General features: G+C 37.1%; 1 long non-coding RNA gene across 1 annotated transcript in view; it reads left to right on the forward strand.

Annotated features, from left to right (window-relative positions):
* The first annotated feature begins 92 nt into the window (after positions 1–92).
* LOC102024801 overlaps positions 93–11270 on the forward strand; it is a 36638-nt gene continuing 25460 nt past the window's right edge. The window contains exon 1 of the long non-coding RNA XR_001233715.1: positions 93–196. This is a non-coding gene — a long non-coding RNA (uncharacterized LOC102024801). The remainder of the gene's footprint in view (positions 197–11270) is intronic.

The following is an 11270-nucleotide window of genomic DNA, read 5'->3' on the forward strand; positions in this document are numbered from 1 at the left end:
GGTTATACATTGTAGGAGGAGGAGCAAGGTGAGGGAGGAGTAGGGCTCAAACTAAAAGTCCAAGTCTAATCTTAATAACAGAGGTTGAATTTTGATGAGAATCAAACCAATAAATCCTTTGCCTCAGCAACTGTAGCTCCAGTACTTTTTCCAGTACTTTTCACCAGAAGAGAAAATGGGAGCAGATCCCTTAGGCGTAAGTTACAAATCAGAGGTTGTCACATTTTAAGGCATGTGTTAAGTGTGGCAGCAGCTGGGGACAGGTGAAGGGAGAAGCCTGTGAATTCTTTTGCTGGTCTTTTGAGATATGCTGGGCTGCCGGGTAGTGTCCTGGGAAGACAAGGATTGGCAAGGGAAGCACAGTGTGCTCTGCTCTGCTGAGCGCTCGTGCTGTGGTGTTTGTGCATTAGAGCTGGGTGGTGTGGCCAAGTGCTGCTGTAGACTGGATTGGTTACCTAAATGAGTCCTAGAAAGTCAAGGGCTTGGGTTTGACTTTGAGCATTGCAAAGCTTGCTGTGATTTCGTGTGCCTTAACTTCTTTTTAAAGCTGAGGAATGGAACTAGCAGAACATACACTTTGTTTTGGTGGAAGGATTAAATGAGAAATATATAAAAGTGCTCAAATGTTCAGTGAATAGTAGTTGTTATTGTTATTACTATTACTGATTCAGTGTATGTCAAGAGCAACTTGCTGGAGGTAATAATGTAGTACTCACAAATCTGGTCATATGTCTCCAGCTTGTGCCCTTCTGGGTATCCTCTCAGACATACAATCTCTTTGGGGGTCCAGAAGGTGTCAAAATTGAGTTTACTAGGTTTACTGCTTCTGCTGACTCACATGAAACCAGTTTGCCCCAGAAGAAACGTAACAGACAGCAGTAAAAGGAGGGACACTAGAAAAAGATAGGATGGGAAAATGAAGAGGTAGAGGAAATTCAAATTTCATTTGTGTTTTATTTTGCCCAGCTTTTTTCATTTGTTCCACTTGCAAGATGATGCACCTAAAAATGTTTGGTTTTAGGTGGTTAATTCAGTTCAAACCACAAACATTAATGGAACCCAGCACAGTGTCATACTCTGAGATGCATGAGACAAATAAGACTCAGCTGCCTCCTGCTAGGAATTTATAATGTATCAGGTTAGATGTATGCCAATACAAATGCAAAATACAACAATTTCTTAGTGGAGAAGCACAGACAAATGTCAATAGCAAAGATGGTTAATCTTTATTGAATCCTTGCTTGGTGCCAGGTGTCTCTCAGCACTCGCCATGGATTAACTTGTTTAGTCATAACAGAAGAGCTGTGGTCATAGAGCCATGCTTTGGGAAGCAGCTCTGAAACAAGACTTTACAGTGCCCAGGTTGCCACAGTGACTTTCTGCCCTAGTTTCGGCAAGTTTTGCACACACCCACTCAGCAAAGCCATCTATAAGCAGACGAATTTCCTCTGCAGTTGTTTTCCAGAGATCTGGCAATCTGTAGGAGAGAGGCTTGTGCCACTGCTAAGAATGATAGCTATCCTCTACTGTTTACCAACCTTTGTCTTTTGAACTCTCTGAGGCTGGTGAGAGTACTAAGTCCTGGCCAGCACCTAGCAGCTGTGGGAGCTACTCTCTCCCTTTCAGAGTGTGACCTGCCTCTCATCTTGAGCCACTGTGATCAGCTTTCTTTCGGTTAGCCCTGGCCTCTCTGTTCTGCTCTTGCTCAGAGAGGAGTAATGGCTCCAGCTTTCGGGATGGGCTAAAACTGTCTCTGGAATGGCGGTTGAAGGATTCAGTTACAGTGATTGCACTCATTTACTTAGCCCTTGGAGAAATGACACTTGATCCTAGCCTCTCAGGAAAGTGTACTTCAGTGGCTTCCTGGCCATGGGACAAAAATCAGACTTTGGGCATTTTGCTGTGAGTGCCTGCTATTCACGTCTGTGCAATTGTTCTTTTGGATTCACACTTTTAAACTTTTCAGGTCACATTCTGATCACTTTTTTGATTAATTGAACCTTAGTAGGTGCTAAGAGGTACAAAGAAGCACCCACCATCCTTCCTGTCATAGTTTGGAGTTTTGCAAGGGGAAACAATACAATACAGGGCACTTAATTATAAGATAATTTTATAATAGTCACCTAAAGAATCATATACAAAGGGAGTGCAGGAAATCTGCCCACACACTAAAGACCAAAGAATACAGTTGAGGACTTGGATTCCATGGTAATGTCCTTCATGAGTCTAACTGAAGACTTAGAGCCTATGGCAATGTTCTCCATGAGTCCCAACTGGAGGCCAAGAGCCCATGTCACATGCAGGTCTGTTCCATGGATCTGCTCTGGGAAGGCTCAAAGGTTAGTGGTGGAAGCTAGAAAGTCTGTGCCTGTGGGATGAAGGATCTGTGCTAGCAGGCTGAGGGATCTGCACTGGAGCCAGGAAGTGATGCTTAAAGTAAGAACCAGAGCTCCCCTGAAAAGTATCACAGCCACCCTCAGCAATAGTGAGGTCCCAAGCTCCTCTGAGGATGAGGAAACCCTAGTTCCCATCAGGAAAGCCAACTAGACAAGCTTTTCCAGGACAATGAACAGTGCACCATCTTCCCCTCCAGGGCCAGGAAGCGATGCTCAAAATGAGGACCAGAGCTCTCCCAAAGTGAACCAAAACCATTCTCAGTGACAGCAAGGTTCTGAGCTCCTTTGATGATGAGAACATCCAAGTTCATCAGGAAAGCCAGCATGACAAACTCCTCCAGCAAGCCAACAACTTCCCAACAGCTTCTAAACTTCTTCCTCTGCAGTTCTGTCTCTTATGCTGCCAACAACAATCTTCAGGTGGGCTTCCCACATGCAGCACCATGCTGGTTCAGTTCAGCTGGGTGTTAAAAATTGACCACCAGTTGTCAATTCACCACACTGCCTCTGTTTTCTCTATAGTTATCTTTCCTTTCAGTAAAATGAGTCCGTAAATGGAAGGAAAGAAAACCAGCTGTGTATGCTGCATTCTTCTCTGATAAGGTCAGGTATTAATAAGGGCAAAGGTATCTCCTAGGAACTAAATCAAGTGAGTTCAAGCTTGGCCAAGCCAGGGATACAACAGAGTATCTGAAGGTTGCAGTCCCTGAGGAAGGCAGTATTTTTCACAGTTCCAGAACCAAATTTGGCACTGTAGCCTCCCAGAGAGGCTTTACATCCTATTCCCAACCTCTGTAGATACCTCTCTGATCCACACTGTCAGTAACTCTCTTGTGTGTATTTGCATAGCCTCCTACCTGGCCTCCTCACTCAAGTCAAGATTGGTTCAAAAAATTAAATCAGATGACAATGCTCCCTACTCAAAAGCCTCTGGTGACCTCTTAATCATCCTTAGGAGGAAACCCTTACTCTTTACCATGGCCTAAGAGGCCAACCTGATGCAGGCCAGCTCTAAGATTGACTTTCACCCTCTGGACCCAGCATATGGGCCTCAGCCTATCTCATATGCTCCAGTCTCAGCATCTGTGTGTTGGAGGAGCCTCTGCTCAAGTGCCTTTCCCTGTTTCAATGTCACTGGCTCCTTCTCTTCACTGAGATTGAGGCTCTGAAAGAGCCTGGACTGCTTAAAGTAGATACCAAATATGCCTCCAACTTATGCTTGGCCTGTTGCTCTGCTTTATTTTCTTCATCGTGCTTCTGCCTTAATGTTTGCCACCAACTCTAAGTTCTATGAATGTGGAGACTTTCCTACATTGTTACCCTCAATACCTATAATAGTATCTGGTGTGTGGTAAATACAGGCTTTCTTGTAATAGAAGGAGTGTCTGAGGCTGTAATTGGGGCATTTGATTTAACATTCAAAAATGCAGTATTTACAGTATTTACAATTTGCCAGGTACCAGTTATAACTGTGAGTGACACAGACAAGAACTCTGCTCTTGGTGGATTATATTTTATGAAAGAAACAAAGAGTGCAGAAAAAGAGAACAGTGAGAGGCACCCTCGGTAGATAAGATCCTCAGGTAAACATCTTGGTAGAGGTTCCAATTTGACAGAAGCCTGAAGCATGGTTCGGGAGGAGGGAGGTAGAAGTATAGTAAATTTTGAGGAAGGAAGGATCTTAGGTTGAAGAATAGGAGTTTTGTTAAGATAGGATGGGGACAGGAGGAAGCAGCAAGAGATACTGGAGAGAGAGTAGCCACAGTCATGCAGGACCTAAGGCCATGGGGAAAAGTTGGAATTCACAGAAGCACAGTGGGAAGTCATTGGAATGATTAACGATGGGAATGATATGATCCAGTATGTGTTTTAAGATTACTCCTGCTGTGTGCAGGGTGGACGAGTGTCCTGATCAGGGCATCCAAGAAAGAGGAGAGGCACACTTGAAAGGCTATTGTGACAGTTAATGCTTGCAGTTGACCACCAGAACTAATGGCAGCAGAGAAAGAGAAATAACAAATTCCAGATATATCTTGGTGGGTAAAGATGGGACTCGTAGATAATTGCTTTGAGGAGAGATGGAAGGGAGAGTATTCAGGATGACTGATCATTTTCTTGCTTATTTAATTGAGATAACCATTTGATATCATATATGGTAGACTGTTCAATCACCTGAGTAATAATCCAAGTTTACCTCCTGGATCTCATGAAAGACTACAATAAAATAATGAGATTTTGCTCTACATTTATTTATTTATTATTTTATTAGTACATATTTGTAGTACATAAAGTTTCCATTCATCTTGGGGAGTAGGTGTATGTACGTAATACACTTTTTAAAAAAAATCTCCTTCCCCTTCCCACCCATTTCCCTTCTCCCAGCTCTAAATCTCCTTTCACCATTTTCATTATTATTATTATTATTATTAGCTCATGTTTATGGTGCATAGTGTTTACATTCATTGAAGTTATTAGTTCCTTCACATGACGTTATCTTAACTTTTAAAATTCCTCTTCCCTTTCCCTTCTCCCCTTGCTCTTGGGCTCCTTGGTCCCTTCCGATTTGCAAGAGATCTGTCCTCTTGTTTCTTGCTATCCATCCTTTTTTATACTCTTTGCTTTTTGTACTTTGCTTTACTCAAATTAGAGATACCATATAGTTTTGAAACTTATTGAACTAAGCTGACTTATTTCAATCAATATTGAATTTTCCAAGGGTATCCATTTTCCTACAAATGTCTCAAATTTATCCTTATTTATAGCTGCTTAGCATTCTATTATGTATAGATACCATATTTCCTTTACCCATCTGTCAATTGGTGGGCATACAAGCTGCTTCTAGGATTTTGCTAACTGTGTTGCTACAGAAATTTGTATGCATGCATCACTGTAATATGATGCCTTTAGCTTTGAGGGGGGAGATATCTAGAAGGGATATAGCTGGATCATATGGAATTTCTAATTTTAGTTCTTTGAGGAATCTCCATGCTGATTTCCATAATGGTTATACTAGTTTACATTTCCACTAACAATGGAGAAGGGTTCCTTTTTCACCATAGCCACACCAGTGTTTACTATTCTTTGACTTCTTGATGATTGCTATTCTTTCTGGTGTAAGATGAAACCTTAGCATTATTTTAATTTCCATTTCTGTAATGACCAGAGACGTTGAACATTTTTTCTTTTTTTTTTTTTTTTTTTTTTTTTTTTTTTTTTTTTTTTTTTTTTTTTTTTTTTTTTTTTTACATTTGTACTTTTGAGAAGTCTCTGTTCATTTCACTTACCCATTTCTTGATTGGGTCTGATATTTTAAGAGGTCTATTTTGGGGGAGAGTTCTTTACATTTTGTAAATATTAGTTCTTTGTCTGAGAAATAGATGGCAATTTCTTTTCCTATTCTGTAGTTATGTCTTCATTCTACTAATTTATTCCTTTACTATGCAGAAGCTTTTTATTTTTTAATTTTTTTCCAAATTACATTTTATTAATAAAACAAGTAGAAACTGATTTATCAATCTCCACATAGAACTGCAGATGAAGCTGAAAAAAAGTCTTTTTTAAAAACAAAATATATCAAATATAAGAGCTTTGGGTTTTTCTAATTATCTAGAATTGTCATATTTTTTTTCATACACGTAATGCAAAGCCTGGAAGCCAAAAGCTTTTTAATTTGACGTAATACCATTTGTTAATTTTTGCTGTTTTTTCTTGCTGCTATTTCTCAGAGTTCTATTTAGAAAGTCTGTACCTACACCTATAACTTTAAGTATTTTACCTATTTTGTGTTCTAGTAGGTTTGATATTTCTGTTTTAATGTTTAGATCGATTTTGATTCTAAAGAGATATGGGTCTAGCTTCAATTTTAAGTAAACAGATACTGAGTTTTCCCAGTACCATTTGTTGAATAGGCTATCTTTCCTTTAGCATATACTTTGGGGGCCCTTTTGTCAAATACGAAATGACTGAATTGTCTGGAGATGTTTCTTTATTCTCTATTTCTGTACCATTGATTCACATGTCTGTTATTGTGCCAGTATGATGACATTTTTATCACTGTTGCTTTGTAGTACAGTTTGAAGTCAGATATTGTGATGCCTCCTGCTTTGCTCTTGTTGCTCAAGATTGCTTTTGCAACTCTGCTTCTGGTTCTGTATGAATTTGAGGATTGTTTTCTCTAGATCAGTGAAGAATGCTGTTAGTATTTTGATCAGGAGTGAGTTGAATCTGTATAACAGTTTTGGGAGTATGGCCATTTTGACAATATTGTTTCTTCCTATCCAGGACCAGGGGACATCTTTGCATTTTCTGATGCACTCTTCAATCTCCTTTTTCAGAGTTTTCTTTGAAGACATTTTTCACTTCCTTGGTTAGGTTAATTAATAAGTATTTAATTTTTCTTGATGCCACTATAAATGTTATTGTTTTATAATTTCTTTCTCATTGAGTTCATTATTTATGTGCTCAAATGCTATTGGTTTTCTTGTGTTGATTTTGTGGCCTGCTACATAGCTAAAGCTCATTATTAACTCTAAGAGTTTTTTGTTGGAATTCCTTGGGTTGTCTATACAGTGTCATGTCATCTGCAAATAATGATAATTTGAGTTCTTCTTTTCCTATCTGTATCCCTTTTATTTTTTCTCTTGCTTGATTACTTTGACTAATATTCAAGTATTATGTTGAATAGAAGTAGTGATAGTAGGCATCCTTGTCTTTGTCCTGATTTTAGAAGCAATGTTTTTAGTTTTTCTCCATTTAATATGATGTTGGCCATTGGTTTGTCATAAATATTTTTATCAAATGCAGATACTGTCTTTTTGTTTGTTTTTTTGAGACAGGGTCTTGATTTGTAGTGTAGGCTTGCCTTGGACTCACTATGTAGCCCAGCCTGGCCTTGAACTAGTGACAATCCTCCTGCTTCAACCTCCTAAGTGATGGGATTATTGGCATGAACCACCATACCCAGATAGAAGTGACCTTTCTATACCTATTTTCTTCAGAGTTTTTAACATGAAGGATTATTGGATTTTGTTGATATGATCATATGGATTTGTCTTTTTTTTGTTTATGTGATGTATTACATTAATTGATTTACATATGTTGAACCAGGCTTGCAAACCTGGGGTGAAACCTACTTGGTCATGATGTATGACCTTTTTGATGATGTGTTGCATCCTATTTGTAAATATCTTGAGCAGTTTTGTATGTATTTTCATTAAGGAGTTTGGCCTGTAGGTTTGTTTTTCAGTTGGGTCTTTACCTGGTTTTGGGATCAGAGTGTTGTTGGCTTCCGATAAATGTGTTAGGAAGCACCCTTCCCTTTCAATTTCATTGACAAGCTTGAGGAGTATTGGGAATGTAACATACTTAAGGTTGTGATTTCATCTTTTTTATTTCTAATTGTATTAATGTGAGTCTTTTCTCTCTTCTTGGTAAGCTTGGCAAAAGGTTTATCTATATTGTTTATTCTTTCAAAGAACCAGCTCTTTAATTTGTTGATTCTTTGCACACCTTTTTAGTCTCAATTTCAAGGATTTCCGCTCTAATCTTTATGATTTCCCTCCTTAATTTTGTTTTTTGCTTGGATTGTTTTGTTTCTCAAGTGTCTTAAGGTTCCTCATAAGGTTATTTATTTGAACTCATTCTATTTTCCTAATGTGAGCACTGATTGCAGTGAACTTCCCTCTTAGGACTGCTCTCATTGTGTCCCAGAGGTTCTGATGTGTTGTATAAGCATTGTCTTTAACTTCCAGAAATTGTTTAATTTCTTCCTTGACTTCTTCTGTGGCCCTCTGGGTGTTCAGGCATATATTATTGTTTCCAGGTACTTCTAAATTTCTGTGGTTTCTTCTGTGGTTGATTTCATTTTGTTGCCCAGTGGTTGGTAGTAAACATGGGATTATTTTGATTCTTTTATATTTATTTAAGCAGGTTTTGTGGACTAGTATGTGATCTCTTTTGGAGAAAGTATCTTGTGCTGCAGAAAAGAATATATACTTTCTTGTATTAGGGTGGAACACTTTGTCGATATCAATTAAATCCATATGCTCAAGGGTGTGGTTCAGCTTTGATATTTCTTTATTGATATTTTGTTTATTTGACCTATCTCTGTGTGAAAGTGAGGTATTAAGATGCCCCATTATTATTCTGCTAGTATTTATTTGATGTTTTATGTTCATCAGTATTTGTTTTATGAAGATGGTTTTTGATGCATAAATATTTATGAGTATCTCTTCTCGTTAGACTCTTCTCTTATCTGGTGTATAGTGGCTTTTTCTCTTCTAGTCAGTTTTAGATTACAGTTGCAACTACTGCTTGTTTTTTGGGCCCTGGTGCATGAAATGTTGTTTTTCATCCTTTGAGTTTTAGTCTATAAATATCTTTTTGGATTAGATGAATTTCTTCAACGCTGTTGAATTTTGCTTTTTCATCCAGTCTGGGGTGAAACCTACTTGGTCATGTATATCATGGTATACATGATATACATGGTATATACAATGTATACATGGTATACATTGGTAGACACAGTATACCAATCTGTGTCTTTCATTGGAAAATTAAGACCTTTAACACTGATAGATGTTACTTAACTGTTTATTAATTATCATTGTGTTCTTTCTCTGTTGGTGACTCCTTTTTTTTCTTTTCCTGCAATTTTTTTTTAATTGTTGTTATTTGTCCATTGACCTTGGTTGGTGTTTTAATTCCCTTTGGGCTTTTGGCTTTAATGATTTTGTTGTTTCTGTCTAGGATATTCTTGAGTGTTTTCTAGAGTGCTTATTTAGTATTGATAAATCTCTTGAGGAGTTCTTTATTCATGAAATGTCCTTATTCATCTATTCTGAAGGAAAGTTTTGCCGAGTATGTTGAATGAGTCAGAAGCTGTTTGTTCTTAGGTCTTGAAATATATCAAGCTCTTTTGGCCTTGAAAGTTTGTTTTGAGAAATCTGCTTAATTCTAAGAAGTTTACCTTTACAGGTAATTTTTTGTTTTTCTCTGACTACTTTGAAAATTCTGAGTTTCTTTTTGTTGGACATTTGTGATTTAATCAGGATGTCTCGGTAAGCTTCTTTTTTCATCATAGTTGGTGTTCTAGGAGGCGTGCTTACTTGTAAGTTGAGCTCTTTTCTCGTATTTGAGAAATTTTCTATTTTGATTTCTATAAAGAAGTTAATAATTCCATCTCCTGTATTACATTCTAGTTTTTCTCTAACTCCAATTAGCTTTAGGTTGGTCTTTTTAGTGTCATCTAGTATCTCCTCAACATCTCTTTGTCTCTCCTCTCTTTCTCTCTCTCTTTGTGGTTTCTCTGAGTACTTCATCATAATTTAGCATTTTGATCTCAGTTTCAGAAACTCTGCCTTCATACTGACCATTTCTGCAATTTATGAATTATATATGGCTTTTTACTTCTGGTATTTCTCTCTGATACCTTTTTTCAGATTCTATACCTTTGTTAAATTTGTCATTCAAGTTTTGAATCACTTTGCTGAGCTCTTCCAATTTTTAATTTGTTTATCCCATATCCACACTGGGCATCTTGAGTGATAATGCCATAAACTTTTGGATTAGTCCTCTTTGAACTTATCATGTTTCTTTATGCCTTCTTTAAATTTTTTTTTTTAAATTTTGAAGAGAGTAGTAAGGTATTTGCCTTCCTCTCCATGTATGCCCCCTTGATCTGTCTTTGGAGAGTTGAGGGACCTTGGGGGACTTCTGTTGCCTTATTGTCTCATGATCCTGTGTATGTATATCTGTTTTTTATCTGTGTTTTTTTATTCCCCCCTTTATTTTTGGTACTTTGTGTTGAAGTCTAGCAAAAGGGGAAGAGCCAGCCACTTCCCACAAGATTTTGGACTTAGTAACTTCCATATTCATAGGAGTCAATACCTTAAAATTAAGTCTCTTCCTATATACACACATCCTATTGCTTTTATTTCTCTGCAGAACCATGACTAATACACACATTATATGATTCTATTTTTATAACATTGTTCAAATGAGAGAAAACAGACTAGTGATTGCTAAGATTTAAGAGTCTGTGATAGTGAAAGGAAAGTAAGTGTGGTTATAAAAGGACTGTCTGAGGGATCCTTGTGATAATAAGCATGTTTGTATCTTGACAATTAATATTCTGGTTGTGCTATTATACTATTGTCTCACAAACTGCTGACTTTGGGGAAAATGGGTAAAGTATACATGCACTTTCATTGCTATTTCTTAGAACTATACATGAATCTGCAATTATCTCAAAAAGCTTAATTTTTTCAATACAACTTTTTATTTGTTCACATTACTTACTGCTCTATTGTTGTGTAATTAGAAACACGATATACATATCCTTTAGCATTTAGATTTTACTTATTGATCTATTGTTGTGCACTTAGAAACATGATATACATATCCTTTTACATACCTAGTTTTATACCTGCCAAAATTAGTGAAAATCTTATTTTTTGTACTGTTTTTATCTGGTTGGCTATCAGGGTGATATGATGATAGATAGCTTCATAAAATGAACTTGGAGGTCAGTCATCTCTCATCCTCAGTTTTCTAAAATAGATTATCTGAAATTGGTGTTTGGTAAGATTCTTTAGTGAAACAGTCTGATTATGGAGATTAAGAGGATTTAAATTTACAAATTCAAATTTCTTAATAATTACAAGACTACTCATTATTTCCTAATGGAAGAGTTGTGGTAGTTTGTATTTTTGTGGAAGGGTGCGTTTAGTTTAATTTGTCAAATTTATGTTGTTTTTTAATATTTCCTTATAATTATTTTGATGTCTGCAGTGTTTATTGTGATACCTTATATTTTATTACAGATATTGCCAATTTATGTCTTCTTTCTCTCATTAAAAAGTTTGTAAATTTATT

This window comes from Chinchilla lanigera, unplaced genomic scaffold (assembly GCF_000276665.1).
Source record: "Chinchilla lanigera isolate Chin_1 unplaced genomic scaffold, ChiLan1.0 scaffold00019, whole genome shotgun sequence".
NCBI lineage: Eukaryota > Metazoa > Chordata > Mammalia > Rodentia > Chinchillidae > Chinchilla > Chinchilla lanigera.